Below are 23611 nucleotides of genomic sequence, written 5' to 3' on the forward strand. Positions count from 1 at the left end.
CAACTGTTTGGGCCCCAAAATACCTGCTGATTGTACCCCCGTTTTGACCAGATTATTAGAGAATGAGTTTAACAATATGAATGTTAAACCCCACGGCTCCAAATTTGGTATTCCTTTAAAGAAAAGATCGGGCAAATTTTGGGGTATGACAACATATAGCATCCTCATAAGATGATAGTTTAAAAATGGTGGACACATGTAGGGTGGAATGTTTATGTGCATAAGAGAAATGATCACTTGAAATAACGATGATAAAGGAATTTTACATTAGGAAGATGAATTGGAGAAATATGCTTCTAAGTTGTGAATTATATAGGTGAGAAATTAATGACAGTATTGTAGGTATGATGGAGGTTTAGTGTGTCATAGTTTTAGAACTATGTGCTTGCAGGTATAATCAAGAAGTGATCAAAGCTAAAGTTAGACATTCCTAGAACTATCATATTTTTGATGATGAGAACTTGTGAAGATGCAACCTAACCTTGATGTTAACTCACGAAGATGTAACCCGAATTTAATCGTGAAGACAAGAAAAAATTTCAAGCAATAAAAAATGCACACGATAGTTTGTTCAAGGTCTTCCTTCTAACAAAGATGAAGAGTTAGGGTTTAATGATGACCATTCATACTCTATGATGATGACGTTTGACTTGAAGATATATTAAGCCTCATCTCCAAGAAGACTTAAGCAAAGTGCTTATATGATTGATGTATTTGGAAAAAGTATTGAAGCTTTAGAGTGTGAAAAAGAGGAAGTATGAAAGCTCATTTGATCGTGTCTGAATGATGATGTCTTATAAAAACACAAGGGAATTTCCGTAAAGTATTATGGCTAAATCACACACTCTTTAAAACCAATTTTATAGCCTATATTTCTCAAAGAAAGCTTTGGAGCCTAATTTTTGCTCATGGGTTGTATTCTTTTTGTCACAAACCTTTGGCCTATAAATAGAGGCCTCTCCCCACACTTTTTCACATCCACAAACATTATATTTCTCACTTTCCTCGCTCTTTATAAAATATTTTATCTTTCGCTCACATAAATTAGGCTATAGTTCTTTGACAAAAGTTCTTATGTATAAGTAAGAACTTTTTTTTTGAAAGGGTAATATTATAAATTCACCAAGAGCTATTTGAAATTCTGGCACTTGCAATACAGATGTCAAGACAAATGTCTCAACACAAACGCAATGTCAGGACATATGTTATAATATCACCTGCTGACAGAAAATAGATTGTGCAGAAAATAAATTGCAGAAAGATAAATAACACAATCAAATGTTAATCCCAGTTCGGTGAAACGTTACCTACTCTAGGGGTACCAAGTCAGAAAGGAAATCCACTATAATAGTATTAATTCAAAGCCTAAACAGTCCCAGTTTACAACTTATCACCAAATCACTACTTTTATGAAATTTCTACCTAGGAACCTCCTAGATATGAGAATCCCCTCTCACTTTCCACTATCACCTCACTGATAAAATAGTTACAATCCCCACAATTGTACCAAAGAACCGAATAGAATATTTCATTTCTAATAAACAATACTTAGTCAAGAACATTAACTAAGAACAATACTTAATCTAACTTAAAAGCTTCAACCAAGAACAATACTCAACTCCTTGCTTGAAAGCTCACGAGTGAGAACAATAATTTGATATACAATCAAGTAACAATCATTCAAAATTAATTCATCAAAGTATACATGAGTGACATACAAAGAGAAACACTAAACCCTGAAAAGACTCCCAAAACACTAAACCCTTATTTGCACCCACGTTTTCTTGTTGTTAATGCTTGCAATTTTAAGTTTAGAAAGTCCTTATTTATAGAATTTTGCAGTATGGGCTTGGACTCTTGAATCAAATCAAATCTTTTCCCTTTTCAATCAGCTTCAAGATATTCACAGAAAATAGGAACAAATCAAATCAAATCAAAGTTTCCTAAAAAAGTCTCCAAGATCCTTTCTATGAAACAAAATCAAATATCCATTGTCCCTCAAAACTCCTTGATTCGCTGCACCTGTATGAGTTCCCGAGTCTTCCAGAATCTCATATTTTTCAATCAAATCTTTAAGGAATAAAACTAGTCTGAATTGTCATGATGTTCTAGTATAGCATATCATAACATCTGGCAGAACATCTGTCAAAACTCATGATAGTAGAACCTTTTATGACAGTTGGTCAAGATGTTTCAACCATGTTTTAGAAATATTAAGAACCATGTTTTAGTAAAATTAATGCCAACCATAAAACCACCGATTGAACAATATTTTTTATCTTAAGTGAATATATCTTTTTTATGAAATGTTTGCTTGATTTCAAAGTTAAACCCATTAAAAGATTTGGTTGAGGTATTTATTTTTAAGTGAAATTTTGGTATCAGAAATGTGATATTGAATGAGATGTCGCGACACTAATATCTGAGAACTACCAGCTATCGAACAAGTTAGTAATAGTAACGACAAACAGTGCAGAAAAGTAAAACGACACAAAGAATTGTTTACCCAGTTCGGGTCAACCTTCCTACTCTGGGGGCTACCAAGCCACGGATGAAATCAATATACAATAGTATTAGTTCAAAGTTAAACTCCCCCATTTACAACTTCTCACTTAATTGCTACCCTTCCTATGACTTCTACCTAAGACTCACTTAAGTATGAGGCCCTACTCAAATCCCTTCAGTCACAACCAGTGACAAGCAACACACTTAAACAAACAAGAAGACACTCTTCAAAAACACACAATTATCAATACTTAACAGCTTATGAGAACTGGCAATAACTCTCCTTGCTTAACAGCTTCGGAGATTGAACACTCAACACCTAAAGGTTTGTGAATGAACACTTATGGAACGTACAACACAACCAAATAAGGATTCCTAGAACCCTAACAAAATACAAATATCAGTTCCACCTAAAACTAGTTTAAGACCAGTCTATTTATAGGATTAGTATAACCTGGGTTAGGCTTTAAAATCACAGCAAAGAGGCTGCACAAAGTCTATTACTTGATCTCCAAGAAAATAGGTCTTCAATCCAAACTTTTCTAAGTTGTATCCAATTATAGAAATTATGAAAACCAACATGTATCTCTGATTGAATCGAACTTGGATGACACATAAGCTAACTGAATATTCCAAAATATTTTGTAGCTAATAACACGGCTGATACACTAGACAAACCAGCTCCTGTAAACACGATGTCATACTTGCCTTGTTGTAATATCTTGTTCGACATGTTGAAATCTGTATGATATGGCATTTTATCCAACATGCTTCTGCTAGGTTGGTTTTACCAAAATGCATGCCAATCTTAGAGAAACTACATTAAGTCTCTGTTTGGTTTGTGCATTGAGCCACTTAAGGAAAAGTTGTCTATGTGGTTTTTTGAAGATAACTAGTAGAAACTCTTCTTATCGGTTCTTGATATCATCCCGGTGTAAAGGCTCTACTTACTTTGAGATAAGTCTGGTGTAAAATCTCATTTCAACTCGTCGTCAGCCCGTGTAAAAACTTGGTTCTTAGGAGAATAACTAGTTCAAAACTCCATATTGATTTGAGATAAGTCTGTATAAAATCTTGGTTTAGTTTGGGGACTAATTGCTAGAAGCTTTGTTTGTGTTTGGAAGGAATGCTATCTTCTTTTGTCCATTATTTGTTGTTTGTTTGGAAGTAAACTTAAAACTTCAATTTTCTTGTATAATGGGATTTGTGAGCTTAACCTTGAGAAGGTTCATTACGAATGAGCATGATCAGTGATAGAAACGATTACCTTTTGTGGCAATTAAAACCTTTGATGCATAATTAGATGAACAATCATAAGTGTTGGACAAAGAAAAACGCCTATCCTAAGTCCACACAAACATAATTCCTTTAATCTTAGTGTCATCTGCTAATAATGAAGATCTTGAGTGAGATAGAGATAGAGAAAGAGAGAATACAACTAGGGTTCAAAACTGAATTTCATCAAGTGAAAAAGCTTATGCACAACAATTCTATTGTAAAACCACTTGTGTGTTGCAAGGTGAAAACGCCTACTTAAGTGCATTGTACCTTACAGTGTACATCATTTCACTTAAGTGAGTGGTACCTTACGATATTTCATATTCCACTTAAGTGCACCATACCTTACGGTGTTCTACAACTCACTTAAGTGCACCGTAGCTTATGACGTTTTATAATTCTCTTAAGTACACTGTAATTTACACTGTCGTGAAAATTTTATTTGATTTGACAAAATTTTTCTGTGCTAATGTTTGTATGTATAATTACACTTTTTCTAATATTTATATTGAACACAAGGCATAGACCGTGTAACCCTTGTCTAATTCAATATTGGGCCCTAATAGATATCTATCATGCTATGCAGGATGGTAAAATTCCATCTAGCTCACTCATGTTCCTCAGCCTGATTTATAGAGTAACCATCAACTGTGGTGGTCGTTTTCTTTACCTCCCCGTTTCACTTGGGAGGACGGCACGCTAAACCCTTTACGCGAAATTTGGAAGGAGAATACGCCCGTGGTGGGATGAATTTTGTTTCAGTTCTTCCTACGATATCACACGAACTTTCTTATTGGTCCTACGAGTAGGAAAGGGAAAAAAAGATCTCAACTAAACCCTAGGAGTTTGCTAAGTGTGGGGATTTCACATAGACTAGAAATTCTGGAGTCCGGGGGGTCGGTTATACATAGGGAAGTGTTTAAACACCCTACATATCTGTAGTACTCTACAGGAACCTTCTCTGTGTCATTGTGATTGTGTTTGCTGCTAATGATTGGGAAAGTTTCTCCTTTGTATTAGGAGAGAGAATTGAATTGAATAAAAGAAAGACAGACAGATAGACAGACTGACTATTTTTGGTATTTTATTAGCTCGCTGAGATTCCTTGTGAACCTCATGCCTACATATCCCTAGTGGAAGTCAGAGCTTAATGTAGTTCGGGGAACTAACTAGGGAAATTAAATGTTTTTGGTGCCTTGCTTGAAGCTCAAGGTTGAAGCTTTGAATTTAATCTCTGTCTATAGTAAAGAGGCATGAAATCATCTTTACAGAGAGGTATTCGTACTATTCTACCACAAACATTTAAAAGAGTGACAGAATAACTGGATTCATTTCATTCAAGAGGGGGACCTTACTTGTGTATGTGCAAGTATACCAGTCAAATGCCTCTTAAATGAAAGAAAGATGCTCATCCAAATTAGGGAAAGTTACCACATGTCTGGGTTTTACTGCCAGCTCATGCTTTTCAAAATCCTAAATGGGAGACTGGATTAAAATTGAAATTGAAATGTTTGTTTGTTTGAATGTGGTAGAGTAGTAAAAATATCTCTCTATAGAGATAAGCTATGTCTATCTACTGTATAAAAGATTTGACTTTAGATGGCTTGTATGAGGCCCAAGCTTGAGGCTTTTTGATTAATTTATTAATTATTATTGACTCTGGGAGATGACTCCATTGGGGATTAATTACAGGGTATTTTTGTGTTCTGTACAGAGCCCAGAATTGAGGCTGACTCTACTTAGGGAGACTCTATTTGTGTGCCTTGTACAAAGCCCAAGGTTGTGGCTAATTGCTGAGGATAATTGAATGAATGACTCTATTTTATGTGCCTTGTACAAAGCCCAAGGTTGTGGCTGACTCTAGCTAGGGAAAACATTATTTTCTGCCTTGTACAAAGCCCAAGGTTGTGGCAGACTCTTAAATAAACTGAGTATGGATGACTCTATGGGGAAAAGATCCTAGGTGTTAGGAATCTTTGACACATGAAAATATGGTTTATCTGCCTTGTACAAAGCCCAAGGTTGTGGCTACTGAATGATGAAGAACTCACTGGGGAGACTCTATTATCTGCCTTGTACAATGCCCAAGGTTGAGGCTGACTCTTGACAGGGGAGTTTTATTGTTTGGGTGCCTTGTATGAAGCCCAAGGTTGAGGCTAACTGTTTTTGTTGGTTTTGACTCTATTGAGGAGATTTTATTTATTAAAAGACTGTTTTTCTTTGGAAGCTAACCCTTTCCAGGGATTTTGACTCAGCTGGTGAATTTGTCTGTTAAAAGACTGACTTTATCATGTTTTTGGAGGCTGACCCTTTCCAGGGGTTTTGACTTTTTTGGGGAAATCATCTCCTAAGAGAAATGAATCTTTATTTTTGACATTTATTAATTGACTTTGGAGGCTAACCCTTTCCAGGGATTTTATAAAAATGAAAGAATGATTTTGGAGGCTAACCCTTTCCAGGGAATTTATTGAAATGGTTAATTGGTTTTGGAGGCTAACCCTTTCCAGGGGTTTTTATTGAAATGAAAGAAATGATTTGGAGGCTAACCCTTTCCAGGGGTTTTTATTGAAATGAAAGAAATGATTTGGAGGCTAACCCTTTCCAGGGGTTTTTATTGAAAATGATTGGCAGAAAGATTATCTAGTGGAGACTTCTTGTTTAAAGCCCAAGATGAAGGCTGACACATGCTGAGGAGAAGTAAACATGGATCCTAGACTCTGCTAAGGAAGATTGATAGAGATAAGGGTGACAGAGACTGTCCATGTCTCTCATTCCAAAAGGTGTACTCAATGCAAAATTGAGACAAACTTAGCTTGTTTAAAGTCTGGTTTAAATTGGAAGAAAACTCACCAGGGTAGGCTAAAAGGTGACTAAAGACCTGTTCCTATGTTTATAAGAAACCTGATGGGTCCTTGTATACAAGCTCAAGAGGAAGCTGGAAATGCTTTTAAGAAGCCTGTGGGTCCTTGTACAAAGCCCAAGAGGAGGCTAATCGAGGGTCCTTGTTATAGCACAAGAGAAAGCTATGTAGTTTTGAACTTATTTTGGCTCTAAGAAAATGGGTAAGAGGTTTCACCGGGAATAATTCCTCTTTGGGTGGATGTGTCCTATTTTTTTTGATTCTAAGGTTTTTGCCAAGATGTTTCACCGGGAATAATTCATCTTGGGGGTTTGAACTACAGATCTCTAATTAGGAAAGAGCCTTCACCGGGAAGACATTCTCAATCCTAGGTCATATTCCTATAATATATATATATATAGTTTAACTGTCCTAAGGTTTATACTCAAACGTAGTTCTAAACTAATATATGCACAGTTTATATTTGACAGTAATTTAAATAAAGACTGTAAATTGAAAGCTTGTAAAGCCTAACCTGGATGGAGTGGAGGCCTTTGAAGAAGTATGTACAAAGCCTTACCAGTAATTGATGGATAACAGTTGAATATATAGGATAAACAGTTAATGGTTTTTGAAAACAGAAGAAATGAAGATGGACAAAGGTCACATAGGTATCTGAAGAGTTTCACCGGGAATAATGCCCTTCAAATACCAGAAGAATGTTTTGAAAACAGAAAGAAGATTTTGAAAATACAGTTTTGAAAACAAGCTAAGAAGAGAAGGTTTTTGGGACTTATACTCTATTAGAGGCCCAGTACTTTACAGTACTGGTTATGAGAGCAATTTGAAAATGATTTGTAAATGATATAAGGTTCTGTTGTTTAAGAACCTTAATCATTTGATTTGTTCGGAGATTGAAAACAGTTTTGAAAATTGACAAAAAGTCAACTTAATTAAGGTAAAAATAAAGATCTTTTACCTAATTAAGACCTAAACAATTAGGGTTTTATCATAAAGTTATTTACAAAATGATTAGGTTAAAATAAAGTGACAATATATATTTAAAGTATTTAAGAAAACACTTAAAAACATACTACTTTAAACCTAATTAAAATACATGAAATAAATAATATTTTTATGATTTTTTGACTATTCACAAAATAGATATATTAAATAATAGGTGTATGAAAAATGAAGTGAAAATGATTTAATTTGATAGGTGAATTAATTGTGTGAAGTTGTGAAGAAAATAGGTGTGACAAGTGATAAAAAATTAGGAATGTCTCCACCAAGGCTTGAACTCACGCCCTTTAGGTCACATACCCAAAACCAAACCACTGGGCCAGCGCGCGCATGGTGATAGTGATACACATCCAACACATTATATTTTTTCAGATAAGCGTGTAAATCATGAAAAAAAAATAAAAGGAATAAAAAGTCTGGGGCGAGGGGGATTCGAACCCCAGACTTTGGGCATGAGGAGACTAAGAGCGCATGTGTGGCCACTAGGGCAAGTTATTCAGTCGTTTATGAAACACCTATCATTAAATATAAAATAAACTCTGCCCTGAGGTTTGAAATTTGCGCGCCACAACCATTGTCATCTTCTTCCTCAAGCTCCAACGATTTGGATTTCTGAACTCTCTCAATTCTCAACCATTTGCAGCGATATAAAGATGAAACTTGTTCTAAATTCACTCACGATTCTAAATATGTAACTAACATAGACTGATATTAACTACATCTAACTAATTTACCAGAAATCGTGAAGAACCCTAAAACTTAAAAATCAAATTAAATGGCTATACTGAAAGATAAATGAATGATGATAGAGGGTTTAGAATCCTCTGATGATGCTAAACAAGATAGAATCGAGCTTTAACTCAAAGAGTGCTTAAATTAAAGAAGTGAAGTTCAGGAACTTACCTCTGAAAATAGAGGTCGTGAGGATGATTGAGAGCACCTGGGTTTGAATGAATGATCTCAATAGCTTCCTTGAGACTCAATGATGTTAACTGAATGCTTATTGGAGCTTGAATCCTTCTGAATTGCTCTATGGACCTCCCTCGATTTAAGCTTCAAGTAGACATGGAGGTTGTTGAATTTGGAGTTACAGATGAGCTGCAGCCATCTGGTTAGCTTCACTATGACCTGAGGAGTGTGCCTGGATGATTGGCTTGGCTTGAAACTTCCTGAATTACTCCATGGTCCTCCAACTGCAAGTGCTCCAAATGAGAGGTGGAGGTGATGATTCTCCACGCCCAGAAGTGTTCCAGAGGTTTGGATCACCTCTAAATGCCTCCCTCAATGTGTTTGAATACTTATTTTCAAAGAGAGAGCTTTGGTTTGAAGAATCCGAGTCTTCTTGCCAAAGGACCTTTGAAAAAACTAAGTATGAAGAAAGAAAAGAGAAAGCAAGAATTCTGTTGCTTTGGTGTGTTTTTTGAATGAGAATGAGGCCTCTATTTATAGGCAATTGGTTCAGTATAGTTGCAGAAGAGTGAGCTTGCTTAATGAAAGAAGTTTGGTTTCTTAAGCATGAAGGAAGTTTGCAAATATCTCTTATGCAATGATGAGAATTTTGATTCCATTTGATCAATCCCCTAGCCCTCGATTTTGCTTGATCTTAGGGGACAATTCTGAGCCAGAAATGAGCTCTAATTGGTTGGTGAGAAGATTCCTTGGGTGATTCATCAATTTGCCATAAATTCACAAATGTAATCATTACATAATCACATGTTCTTGTTTTTAGAATCTTCTTCAATCCTTATGGTATGGTGAAAATGAATGCATGGCATGTTTTCAGATGTGTTATGGGTCGTGTAGCATCCATAATTGAGGTCATGTGCACAAAATTTCAAAGTTCCAAAATGATGCATGACCTATAATTTCACTTCATGAGGCCAACTTTGAACAAGCATAACTCTTAGCTCAAAATGAATTTGGAGAAGGTTGAACACAATTTGGAAAGCCCTAAACATCTACTTCAAATCATTAGTTTGGAGTTTCTTCAGAATCCTTTGGCAAATTTGTGAGATCTTTTGATTGATTGAATCACCCAAGGAATCTCCAAAATTTCCAAAACTCTTAAATGATTGATCTTTTGAAAAAAGTTCCTTTGTAAGATGTTGTTTTATTTTGCAAGATCTACAACTTTCATGTTGGAAGTTTATTGAGTTGTGTAGGTGAAATTTTGAGTTCTCACAGTGCCCTCAAAAACCCTAATTCCCGACTTTTTGCTTTTTGATGAATTTCTTTGAATTTCTTTGGTCAAATGACTTTAATATCCATATATTGATGATATTGATCCTTGAAAGTCATGGTTTGACCAAAAATCTTAAAAGTCAATGGTGATCCCATACAGTTGACTTTTTTCCAGATATGGTGAGATTTGGACTTTTGTGTAGAATCAAGATCTTCTCCTCAAATGAATGATGTAAATAGATTATATTGAGGTAGTAGAGATTCTTGAATCATGTCTTGAGTTTTGGATCCATGCGCTGATTAAAAGTCAACTATCTTGGTGAATTAGGTCAAAAACCCTAATTGTCGACCAGAGGACAATGATGAGTGTAGACTTTGAATTGAGGTGTGATGTCCAGTGGATCTTGTCATATGAGCTATTTGAAGATGATTGATGTCTTTGAATGATCCCCTGGGGTTTTTTAGGGTTTCGCAAAGGTGATCCCTGATTTTAGTCTTTGATAGGCTCCAAACCCTAGTCTGTTGATCTGAGTAATTCTGTACTTAGATGACTGGGTGTCTAATCAATCATAGGTGAAATAATGAGGCTTTTGAGTCTCATGATTGTATTAGAGACTAATCCCTCTATTGATTGATCCTTTGCCTGAGTTTTCTTGTCTTTGAACACCCTCGATTGAATGCCAGACTGCCCTGGGTACTTACTTTGACTTGATGAAAATCCTGAAGATATGTCATCTCAGGGGGGTCAAAAATTAGGGTATGACAGATGCCCCTATTTAAGTGTCTTTTATCTGGAGGGAGAGAGATTGATATCTCGATCTCTCCCGCGTAAAAGAGACTTAAATATCAAAGAATGCCCGAATTTTGGGCGCTCCTGAGATGACAAAATCTTTGCATGATTTGATCCTGTTGTCGCACTTGGAGGGGGATGAGGAGACAAACTCCTGCAGAAATACTTGATGTGGATTCTGGTGAATGGATGGCAATGTAGGATGCGCAATCCATCTTCTTTAACTAAGTGTTGATACTTAGAAAAAGGTAAACAACCTCCCCCTTGTTTCGGATGTCCATATCTCGAAACTGGCCTTAGTTGTGTTTGGACAATATCTCAGATAAAGAGAAAATTTCCAAAGGTTTGTTTCCTCATCAAACTTCTTACCAGCACTTGGAGGTAAGATACCATTTGATGGTAATAAAAACTTCAAAGGTTTGTTTCCTCATCAAACTTCTTACCAGCACTTGGAGGTAAGATACCATTTGATGGTAATAAAGAAACTTCAAAGATTTGTTTCCTCATCAAACTTCTCATCAGCACTTGGAGATGAGATACCATTTGATGGTAATAAAGAAACTTCAAAGATTTGTTTCCTCATCAAACTTCTCATCAGCACTTGGAGATGAGATACCATTTGATGGTAATAAAGAAACTTCAAGGTTTGTTTCCTCATCAAACTTCTTACCAGCACTTGGAGGTAAGATACCATTTGACGGTAATAAAGAAACTTTAAGGGGTGGTTTCCTCATCAAACTTCTTACCAGCACTTGGAGGTAAGATACCATTTGATGGTAATAAAGAAACTTCAAATATTTGTTTCCTCATCAAACTTCTCATCAGCACTTGGAGATGAGATACCATTTGATGGTAATAAAGAAACTTCAAAGATTTGTTTCCTCATCAAACTTCTCATCAGCACTTGGAGATGAGATACCATTTGATGGTAATAAAGAAACTTCAAAGATTTGTTTCCTCATCAAACTTCTCATCAGCACTTGGAGATGAGATACCATTTGATGGTAATAAAGAAACTTCAAAGATTTGTTTCCTCATCAAAATTCTCATCAGCACTTGGAGATGAGATACCATTTGATGGTAATAAAGAAACTTTAAGGGGTTGTTTCGTCATCAAACTTCTCATCAGCACTTGGAGATGAGATACCATTTGATGGTAATAAAGAAACTTTAAGGGGTTGTTTCCTCATCAAACTTCTCATCAGCACTTGGAGATGAGATACCATTTGATAGTAATAAAGAAACTTCAACATCTTCCCTTTTTACCTGGCATCTTTGAAAGATTGTCATATGGGCCCGCGCTCTTTTGAGGGGCTAATGACTTTGTTTGAAGGCGGACGAACTGTTTTCGGGGTGAAAACTGCCATTCGTCGACTGGTGCCTGGGGAATCAACAAACTGTTTTCCTAAGAGGAAAACTGCCATTTATCGACTCTGTGGGGAACTAAACATCCCTGAAACAGACAAACTGTTTGAAGAAACTGCCATTTGCCGATCTCTTGAGTATTTAACAGACAAACTGTCTTTTCTTGGGAAAAGACTGCCATTTGCCAATTGCTAGGGGAACACACTGTCTTCTGCCGGGGAAGACTGCCATTTGTTGACCCTGTCGTGAAGGAAAGTGAGCAAACTGTCTTCTGCTGAAAGAGACTGCCATTTGCTGTTTTTGTTATAATAGAAAGTGAGCAAACTGTCTTCTGCTGAAAGAGACTGCCATTTTGCTGACTTTGTTGGGGAATCTGAACTATCTTCTGGACGAAGACTATCATTCGCTGACTCCGCTGGGGAATCATTTGTCGATCTGCCGGCAGATTTCCTGAATTATTTTCTTTGACGAAAAAGTGGCATCTCTCGACCCTGCTGGGGAAATACCAAACCTGTAGGGAATTCCAAAATGTGAAGCAGACTATTTTATCTGAAGAAGACTGTTGAATGTCGCTCTGCAGGAGAATCTCGGCTGAGGAATTCCAAAAGTGAATAAACTATCTCCTTGAGGGAGACAACCATTTGTTGACTTGCTTGGGGAGATCCTTGTGTATGAACTGTTGTCTCGAAGGAAAAAGCTTCTCCGGAACTTGCAGGGGAAACTTGATTTCATGCCTCAATGACTCGGGCATTTCACAGGATCAAAGCCTGATTCGGCTATGCAATTATGATGTAATGTATGCATGAATATTATGACAATGATAAAATGTAAAGTGAATGTGAATAGAATTGTCGCAGATGTAAAATCCTATGATACGACTTGAATTCTTGTTGATCAGAAGATGTCCTCTTCTTGTAGTTCGAACTCTGTTGGGAATATCTGGTTATCAGTTGTCCGCTGTCCGAAGTAAGTAATATGAATTGAAGTAAAGATCCGTCATCGGGAGATGTTCGCAAAGCGACCTCATGGGGAAAACTTGGTTCCCGGAGTCTCAACCGTTCTCGGAGCAACTATTTGCATTCTACCTATTGTTTGTAAACTTCAGAAAGAAATTTCACCTTTATTTTTGCAAGTAAATTCATTTTATTTTATGAAAACATTTGTTTCAAGAAATTGACTGTTTAAACTTAAAATGCATTCCAAGAAACTGAATAAGACTAGATTGCAAAGGAAAAGCACAAGGCTCAAATTATTATATATGGAATGGTAATCAGCCAAATGCTTGATTCCATGGAGTATTTACAAAGTTGGAAATTGGTAATTTTTGGGAAAATGGCTACGATGAAACGTGACGACCGTTATCTTTCCCTTCCACTCCGAGTTGCACTGTATTCGTGCTTCGTAGAAGATGACCTGCTGATGATGAATACTCCGCTATGGATTTTGAATGATCAAGTTTGTCCTGAACACAGTTACTTGCCACATATCCCTAACTTTTGCGTAAACTACCCCTTTCGGGTTTTAAGTCTACCGGGATTGATCAATATATTTTTTTTATGTCTCTAATTTTTGCCTGAATCGCCCTTTCGGGTTTTCGATTCACCAAGACGCTCTTTTTTGCCTAAGCCGCTCTTTGCGAGTTTTCAACTTAGCGAGCTGTTCTTTTAATTATTTAGGCGAAGTATTTCTTGACTGCGTCGACGTTCACAGGACGGGGTGAATTCTTCTCCATCCATAGTCGTGAGTATTAAGGCTCCTCCTGAGAAAGCTCTCTTGACCACGTAGGGGCCGTCATAATTGGGAGTCCGTTTCCCTCTCGAATCTGTGAGAAAAGATTGAATCTTTTTTAGTACAAGGTCGCCTTCTTTGATTGTGCGAGGTCGAACCTTTTTGTCGAAAGCTTTCTTCATTCTTTGTTGATATAGCTGACCGTGGCATAAAGCTGTCATGCGCTTTTCTTCGATTAAGTTCAATTCATCGAATCTGCTTTGACACCACTCGGCTTCTGTTAATTTTGCCTCCATCAAAACTCTCATTGATGGAATCTCAACCTCTATAGGTAGGACTGCCTCCATGCCATATACAAGGGAGAAAGGAGTTGCTCCAGTCGAAGTACGTACTGATGTACGATAACCATGAAGAGCATACAGGAGCATTTCATGCCAATCTTTGTAAGTGATGACCATCTTCTGAATGATTTTCTTGATGTTTTTGTTAGCTGCTTCTACAGCCCCATTCATCTTTGGTCTGTAAGGAGATGAGTTGTGATGTTCGATCTTGAATTCTTCACAAAGCTCCTTCATCATTTTGTTATTCAAATTTGACCCATTGTCAGTGATTATCTTGCTAGGAATGCCGTAGCGACATATGATGTGATTCTTGATAAACCTGACGACAACTTGTCTTGTAACGTTTGCATATGAAGCTGCTTCAACCCATTTGGTAAAATAGTCTATAGCTACCAAGATGAAGCGATGTCCGTTGGACGCTTTTGGCTCGATCATTCCAATCATGTCGATTCCCCACATGGAGAAAGGCCAAGGGGAAGAGAGTATGTTGAGAAGAGATGGTGGCACATGAATTCTATCGGTGTAGATCTGGCATTTGTGACACCTCTTTGCATACTGGTAGCAATCTGACTCCATTGTCAGCCAATAATATCCTGCTCTCAGTATTTTCCTTGTCATGGTATGTCCATTGGTGTGAGTACCAAAGGAACCTTCATGTATTTCTCTCATGAGTACTTCTGCTTCTTTTCTGTCAACGCATCTGAGCAGAACCATGTCGAAGTTTCTCTTGTACAGAACATCTTCATTCAGGAAGAATCTACAAGCTAACTTTCTCAAAGTCTTTCTATCTTTCTTTGACGCCCCAAGAGGGTACTCTTGCTTTTGAAGAAAGTTCTTGATGTCGTGATACCACGGTTTGTCGTCGATGATTGCTTCTACTGTGAACACATGAGCGGGCCTATCCAGGCGCATAACATCGATCCGAGGAATGTCATTCCAATGATTTATCCTAATCATGGAAGAGAGTGTGGCTAATGCATCAGCCAAATTGTTTTCTTCACGAGGAATGTGATGAAAATCTACCCTGTCGAAGAATGGTAACAATCTTCTCGCGTAGTCTTTGTAAGGAATTAGCCCTAGTTGGCGTGTTTCCCATTCTCCTTTGATTTGATTGATGACCAAAGCAGAATCTCCGTATACATCCAAGTGTTTGATTCTTAGATCCACGGCTTCTTCGAGACCCATGATGCAGGCTTCATATTCGGCCTCATTGTTTGTGCATTTGAAAGTTAATCTGGCAGTAAATGGAATATGGGTACCCTGAGGTGTAACAATGAATGCCCCAATTCCTCGTCCATAAGCATTGACAGCTCCATCAAAGATTAAGCCCCACTGGGATCCTATCTCAGGTCCTTCGTCTGGTAGTGGCTCGTCGTAATCTTTCATCTTGAGGTACATGACGTCCTCGTCCGGAAAGTCGAAACTGGTTGATTCATGACCATTGAGTGGGTGGTGAGCCAGGTGCTCAGCTAGAATGCTTCCTTTCACGGCTTTCTGTGCGTGATACTCAATGTCATATTCTGATAACAACATCTGCCAACGGGCAATTCTCCCAGTTAAGGCAGGCTTCTCAAATATGTACTTGATTGGATCCATATGAGAGATCAAACAAGTAGTATGTCGAATCATGTACTGGCGGAGACGCTTGGCAGCCCAGGCCAAAGCACAACACGTCTTCTCGAGCATGGAGTAGCGGGATTCACAATCAGTGAATTTCTTGCTCAGGTAGTAAATGGAATGCTCTTTTCTCTTTGTCTCGTCTTGCTGTCCAAGGACACAACCCATGGAATCTTCTAAGACGGTTAAGTACATTATCAAAGGTCTTCCTTCCACTGGAGGAGACAAGATGGGTGGTTCGAGCAGATATTCCTTAATGCTGTCGAACGCTTTCTGACAATCGTCTGTCCATACGCAACTTTGATTTTTCCGTAAAAGTTTGAAAATAGGAGCGCAAGTTGCAGTCATGAGATATATGAATCTCGAGATGTAATTCAGACGTCCAAGAAATCCTCTAACTTGTTTCTCGGTTCTGGGCGAAGGCATTTCTTGAATTGCCTTGACTTTGTCTGGATCTACTTCAATTCCTCGTTTGCTGACAATGAAACCAAGGAGTTTTCCTGAATAGACACCAAAGGTGCACTTGTTGGGGTTCAGGCGAAGCTGAAACTTCCGTAAGCGTTGAAATAACTTTGTCAGATTCTGTATGTGATCTTCTTCATTTTCTGATTTGGCAATCATGTCATCCACATAGACTTCCACTTCTTTATGCATCATGTCGTGGAAAAGCGTAGTCATGGCCCTTTGATAAGTTGCCCCTGCGTTCTTTAGTCCAAAAGGCATAACACGGTAGCAGAACGTGCCCCAGGGGGTGATGAAAGTTGTTTTTTCCATGTCTTCAGGTGCCATTTTGATTTGGTTGTATCCTGAAAATCCGTCCATGAATGAGAACACTTTGGATTTTGCTGTACTGTCTACCAACATATCAATATGTGGTAAAGGAAAATCATCCTTAGGGCTAGCTTTGTTCAAATCTCTGTAGTCGACGCACATGCGGACTTTTCCGTCTTTCTTAGGAACGGGAACAATGTTAGCTAACCACTGAGGGTATTCTGAAGTGACGAGGAAACCTGCGTTGATCTGCTTTTGAACTTCCTCTTTGATTTTCATGGCCATCTCTGGATGAGTTCTTCTTAATTTTTGCTTGACCGGAGGGCATTCTGCTTTTAATGGCAAGTGATGCTCCACTATACTGGTATCCAACCCTGGCATATCTTGATAAGACCAAGCGAAGACATCTGAGAATTTTTTGAGCAGCTGTATCAAACTCTCTCTGATCTCTGAACTGAGCGAAGCTCCAATCTTAACCTCTTTTCTGTTTCCATCGGAACCAAGGTTAATGATCTCTAGAGGCTCATTGTATGGTTGAATGGCCTCTTCCTTTTGTTGAAGTAACCGTGAAATTTCCTTTGATATTTCTTCGTCTTCTTCTTCCTCTGCCTCGAATACAGGAAACTCAAAGCTTGGAGAAGTCATACGATCGCACGTTTCAACGGGGTATTTTATGATTAATCTGCATATGTGTGATAAGTTTTATTTAGACAACGAGGGAAGACTCGGTGTATGCAGTTAATGGAATATTTGATGTTTTTTAAGGGTGTTTTTTAGGATTACCAATTTCCGAAAAAAGAAAAGGGAAAAACTAAACGAAGGAACAGAATGACATTTTTATTTATGGACAGTCATTTCTTGAAACAAAGACCCTATAAAACAAAACTCTATTGCTTTGGGCGAAGCAAAGAGGGACATTTTCCTAGGAAATAGTAAAATGCAAAGCCCTATGAAACATCTCTTCACCCTGGGCTATGGTGAGAGGACAAAATAACGGTGAAAGTTCCTACTTAGGAGTGCGAACAACAGTTGAAACTTCAACAGCTGTCCAGTAGTGGCGAACCCCATTGTGCACTAAGTAATCTGGAACCTTAGGCTTAAGCTGGCCTGTGGTAGGTCTTGATTTACCAACCACTGTCTTTGCAACACTCAGACGATCTTCTTCTACTTCAGCAGACTGAGCGGTGTGAGCATACCCATTTCCAAGTGGAGTATGTCGGACTTTCTTTTGAGGAAACTTCCAATCTTCTGAATGGAGAGACTCGTTGTCGGAGACACTTTCGAGATCATCCTCTTCTGTATTTTGGTCTTGCTCTTCTCCCAAGATGGCATTGACTAGATATGTGAACTCTAGATCCGTAGTCTCGGAAGGTGACTTGGGGATAAAATCCTCAATGATGATTTCACCAGTAGATGATGATGAATAGCAAGGGTTATACACCTCTTTTGGCTGAGAGAGGTACTCATAATCAATGTTCCATCCAGTTGGAACAATATCTTCAAGAGAGATTCTTGAACTTTCAGGAGCGGAGTATTTCACCATGTAGTCGAATTTTCCGCTTGGTTCTCCTAATGTATCCCAAGTCTCTTCGGGGATAGGAGGAACTTCTTCTGATGAACCATGATTTCTGGTGGTGAAGCTGTCAGTAACTTCATCACTGCTTGGTTGAGTCTTACTTTCAGATCCTTTAGTCGGATAACCGCAAGGTGAATCAGACTCTGGTAGGGAGATGTATCCTGCTCTGTTAAGATAGGATAACCATTCCTCTTCATCGGTGTTTTCCGTACCGATGGTATTGACTGTTTGTTGAACAGGTTGAAGAAAACCTCCACTGCCGAAAGTTTCTTGAATAGGGAGAACTACCTCAATCCCTGGAATAGCTTTTGATGATGTCTGAAAGAATCCAATTCCTGTTCTGTTCTTGTTGTTGGTAGGAATATTAATGTGTCCCCAACTACTGGTAATGCCATCCTTTACAACTTGGATTGCATCTTTGTATGAAGAGATAGACGCTGCTTTCTCCTTTCCTTTGTCCAAGGAAAGTGCTTGGAATTTAGTTCCAACAACTTCTTTTGGTTCTATGTCGGAGAATGATGACAGGTTGCTTACGATCAGAGCTCGTTCTCCCATACGGTTACCAATTTGTCATTTCTTATGAACTTCAGTTTCTGATGAAGTGTTGAAGTAATTGCCCCAGCCTCATTGTTATACCCCAAAATTTGCCCACATATTTTTCAAGAAAACTCCAATCTGAAAATTAAGAGTCTCATATAATCATGGGATTTTTTATTCAACAAATATCCTGACATATGAAATACTTAGTTTTTAGAATTTTTCTTATACAGTAATTTGGCTTGCAGTTGAATTTATTCTTACGCAAACACCAAATACTGTTTATTACTTCACACATGCTATTTATTTATTTACAGATAAATAGTACTGACACAATTGGTACAGAGTTAAATCTTTTTGCAGGCGCAGAATCAGGAAACTCAGACTGTACTGGTAACAAGTAGATTATTATTATCTTTTGTTTCCCACTAATTTTTGTACTATATTCCATTATTTTCAAAAATCTTTTCAAATCTCTTTTTCAAAAATCAAATCCTCATTCTTAAAATTTGCCGTATTTCTTATTTCTTAAATGTACCGTTCATTTGTCGTACTGTTCAATGTAGTATGTAATATTTGTACTGTCAGTATTAAATGTTGTACTATTTGTCATAATATTGCTTAATTACTAAGATAATATTTTGTGTGTTTTTCTGCCAGTCAAATATTTCTATTTCTGTGCATTAAATGATTTTCAGGGATATTATCGGTAAGTTTGCCCGCATACGGTAAATATTAGTTATTTATTATGTCTGTGTTTTTCTAACAAGTCATGTAAATAAACTTTCATTTTTCGCATAAAACAAAAACAAAAAAACAAAAACAACAAAAAAGAAAATTAACTTTGACTGTTGATTTTTCACTTCTAACTGCTGTTTCAATACCTGAACAGTCAGTTGACAGCCAAACTGCTGGCAGTACAATTCTCAGTGTTTTGTACCATCAATCAAATCAATCTTTCACAATTCAAAATTCCAAGATTTTTGTTCAAGAAGTCTTCTGAATATCACATGATTAGCAGAGACTCAAACACTGCACAAAAATCAGGTACGCTTAACTGTCTCCTACACAAACAGTCCCTAATCAGGGTTTTTCTTGTTTTTACAGGAGCAACAAGTTTTTGAGAGCTCAAATGGATTTCATATACATCCATACATCTCAAAGTACCATCATACAAATTTTCAAAACTTCAATTCACTCAGACGCACCGTCAGCAGCTCAAACAGTCAACAGACGACCCGTTTGACCAGAAAAGTCAACTGACAGTCAAAAATGAAATTTTTTGTCAAAGTCCATATTTTGTCAAAGGATTCATCATTTGATCATTGGATGATCACAATTCATCAAGGAAAGATCAAAAATCAACAAAACCCTAAGATTCAAAATTAGGGTTTTTGCCTGAAAAGTCAACTCAACTTTGACTGATCATAACTCTCTCATCCTTCATCCAAAAAATGCCAACCAAAGCTCATTGGGAAGGAAATTCAATTATCTTTCAAATGCCATTGATCCCATGGTCATTGGATTCACCATTTGAAAACTATGGCCAAAGACATTACAGGTCATTTTCAAAATCAACAAAAAGACACTTTTTTCAAAAGGACACACAAGGAGAACCAAAAATCATTTTGATATGAGACCAAAGACATTGGTTAGAGGACTCTTTGAGGTTTCCAAAAAGTGCAAGATCTCCTTCATATGACAAAAATTGAAGGATTTACACCTTGTTGAAGGTGGCTAAATTTTGGGAAAATGCATGAAATCAACATTGCTCAAAAATGTTTTTTTTTCCAAAAGATGCCAAGTTTTTATGGTCCAAACATCTTTGCCATGTTACTATGGGCCTCCCACGACCAAGACAAATCCCACTTCTATATTATCCATTTTTTGACATAATTTTATCTTATTTTAAGATTAAAAATTAAAGGAAAATTGCAAGGATAATTAGTAGCTTGATCTCTAAGCATGACTCACCTCCAAAGTCTTCAATTTTCGGCAGAAGATTGGTGTCCAAGGCAAGAGCATTGAATGGAGTCAAAGTTGGTCAAAAAATTCAAGGTTTTTTAATATTAAAGAACCAAACTTTCAACAAAGGCAACAAAGCTTCTTAGCTTGAGTTCCAAGCAACTTTGGGCTATAAATGAGCTATCATACTTCAGCAACAAAGAGAGCCAAAAAGAGACACAAAATATAGCAAGAGCATAGCCAAGAAACCTCTAAAAATTCTCAAAATTCTCCAAACTTTGTAATTTTCGAATTATATATTTCAATCACTATCAATACAAACCAATTGCTCTAATCATCTCCTGGCACTTAATATAGTAAGTTAGAAGCAATAATCATGGCTATATACTCATAGAACTCGTGTTTAAAGAACAACATATTCGTGCATATTATCAACTTTTGATATCTATACGATAAGCTTATTTAAACAAAATCTAATGCCTTTGCCATCCCTTTGAGATCATATGGGGTAGATCTAACGTCTAACATGTGAGTTTAAAGCCCAGAATCGTGGGGTGCCATGGTTGAAGCTTAAAGCTTCAACCTTTTCGTTTTCATACTTAGCGTGATCAAATGAGAAAACTAACCTCACCATTGGACTCAGGAGGTCATCTTTAGTAGATCTGGGCCATTATGGTTTTTATTTTCATGCGTTTTTGTAGGTTTCAAAAATCCAGAAATTCGAAGGTGGAATCCGCAGGTAAAATCGCAGGTAAGTCCGCAGCTAAATCCGCAGGTAACTTGGAGAAGATGATGAACAGTGTAGTTGAACGTTTGACTGCACGCGTGGACAAATCTTGCTTCTCCATTGGCCAGTTTTGGCGCGTGTGGACCCCATCAAGAGTTTGAATTCATTTTGAATTCAGTGCATGCAGTCTTATCATTATGTCATGTTCTCTTCAATCTGGGCCATAGATCTTCATTAAAAAAATGAATCCAACGCATCACAACACGCAGCCTATACCATGGGCTTCACTAATTTCCACACCAGATTAGTATCCTTTTTAATTTTCTATTTTATTTTATTTTTATTGCAAAAATAATCAAAAAATAGTTTTAAAATCCAAAAAATTCCACAAAAAATATTTTAAACTTCTAAAATAATATATTATTTTCTGAAATAAAAAATATTTTATTTTTCTTCAAAATTTCAATATTTTACATAATTAATTAGTATGTACTTATATATTTGCTTATTAATTATTTTAATTAGTCCAAAAAATCATAAAAAAAAATTGTTCTTTGTGTTAAATATTGTTTATATATTATAAACTAATTTTGTACATATTTAGGATTATTTTTCTCATTAAGTTTTAATTATTTGTGTAATTATTTGCATAATTATGTTTTAATTAACTTAAATCAATTGCCAATCAATTTCAAAAATTCCAAAAAAATTAGTTTTGTTCTAAAATTAATTGACAAACCTTTTGTACATATTTTAAACTTATTTTCTAGGTTTAAACCTATTTTCATCTTTTTCTTCATTTTAATTTAATTAATCAAGTATTAATTATAATTAAAATAAATCCTAAAAAACCCAAAAACATGCCTTTTATTTTTCTTGCAATTTAAAATTCCTAGATAAATGTATAGGATGTCAAATTCATGTAAATAGGCTAGTTTACATTCCCCGCACAATCGATGTAATAGCGTAGATTTACTTTCCGCACTTTACATTTCCGCACTTTAATTTCCCGCAAATATAAACTGCGTGTATGTCAAAGATAAAACTGAACCGTTAGATCACTAACTTCAAAGATAAATATCTGAATCCAATCACAATCACACTTGCACCTCTTCAGGTAATCCTTTCTCATTCTTTTCAAAATCAAAGTCAAAATTACACTGTTTCAAGTACAAAATCGAACCTTGCTTTTATATCCGATGACAGGATAGATTTTTAAAGGAAACAAGGATAAAGACCTTATAACTCAGGGTAGACCTCCTAGTTTGCTTGCTCAAATCAAAACAAACAAAATTCTCATACACTGCTGTTTCTTTCAAAACTTTCCAAAAAGACAATACTTTGTATACATCCAAACACGGATTATTACAAAGTTAACGTTCTTTTCAAAACATCTTTCGAAAGATAAACAAGCATTTTGTATACATCCACACACGGATCATTACAAAATTCAATTCACAAAGTATTTGGGAGCCACATATGAGCAATTTCATAGCAATCAAAAATGATCAATCAACAATTGAGCTAAGCAAACTTAAGAGCCCATGGATAACCATGGATACAAAGGGTGCTAACACCTTCCCTTTGTATAACCTACCCCCTTACCCAGAATTTCTTAAAGGTCTTTTTTCTGTGTCTTTTATAAACCTTTCCTTAATTGGATAAAATAAAAGGTCGGTGGCGACTCTGTGATATTTTCAGAAATGCGAAAGCATTAAGCGACAAAAAAAGGAGTCAGTTCACGTATCTCTACAGATCAGAGGTATGGCCCGGTATTGAAAAAATCGGAGGTCCACAGAACTGGCGACTCTGCTGGGGAGATACTTTCAAAAACAAAATGTTTTCAAAAGGGGTTACCTTAAGAGAATAGGTCGATGTTTTCATTGATTGATTTGATTGCTTTATCTTTCAAATGCTTGCTTGGGTATTTTGCTTGTGTGAAAGATTCTAACCCGAATCTCGAGATACCTTAAGTATATGACATTAGACCAAGGAAACTGTACGGCATGTACCGATACGGTTGAGCTGGTAGTCATCGTTAGTGCGACACTTTGGTTTATACTGATGTCCCTTGAAAACGATCAAGGAGTATATTAGGCTTCCGAAATGTCATTAAACACTAATTTGTCTTAGAACCTTTTTAGTTGAACTTGACTTGTGGCCTATTAAGTGGCTAGCTTTGAAATTGATCGAAGTTAGTTATCCTCGAGGAATATTTTGATCGGCCGCTCGAGCGCCGTATTGAGATGTTACTTCCAAGGATCATAGAACCCGAATGCTATTCTAGGACAAGGTTTTAACCAACTCAACTTCAGTGGGGAGGGTATCACCTATCAGCTCCATGCAAGCCTTTAAACCTAAGGCTTTT

This window comes from Vicia villosa, linkage group LG5 (genome assembly GCF_029867415.1).
Source record: "Vicia villosa cultivar HV-30 ecotype Madison, WI linkage group LG5, Vvil1.0, whole genome shotgun sequence".
Taxonomy (NCBI): domain Eukaryota; kingdom Viridiplantae; phylum Streptophyta; class Magnoliopsida; order Fabales; family Fabaceae; genus Vicia; species Vicia villosa.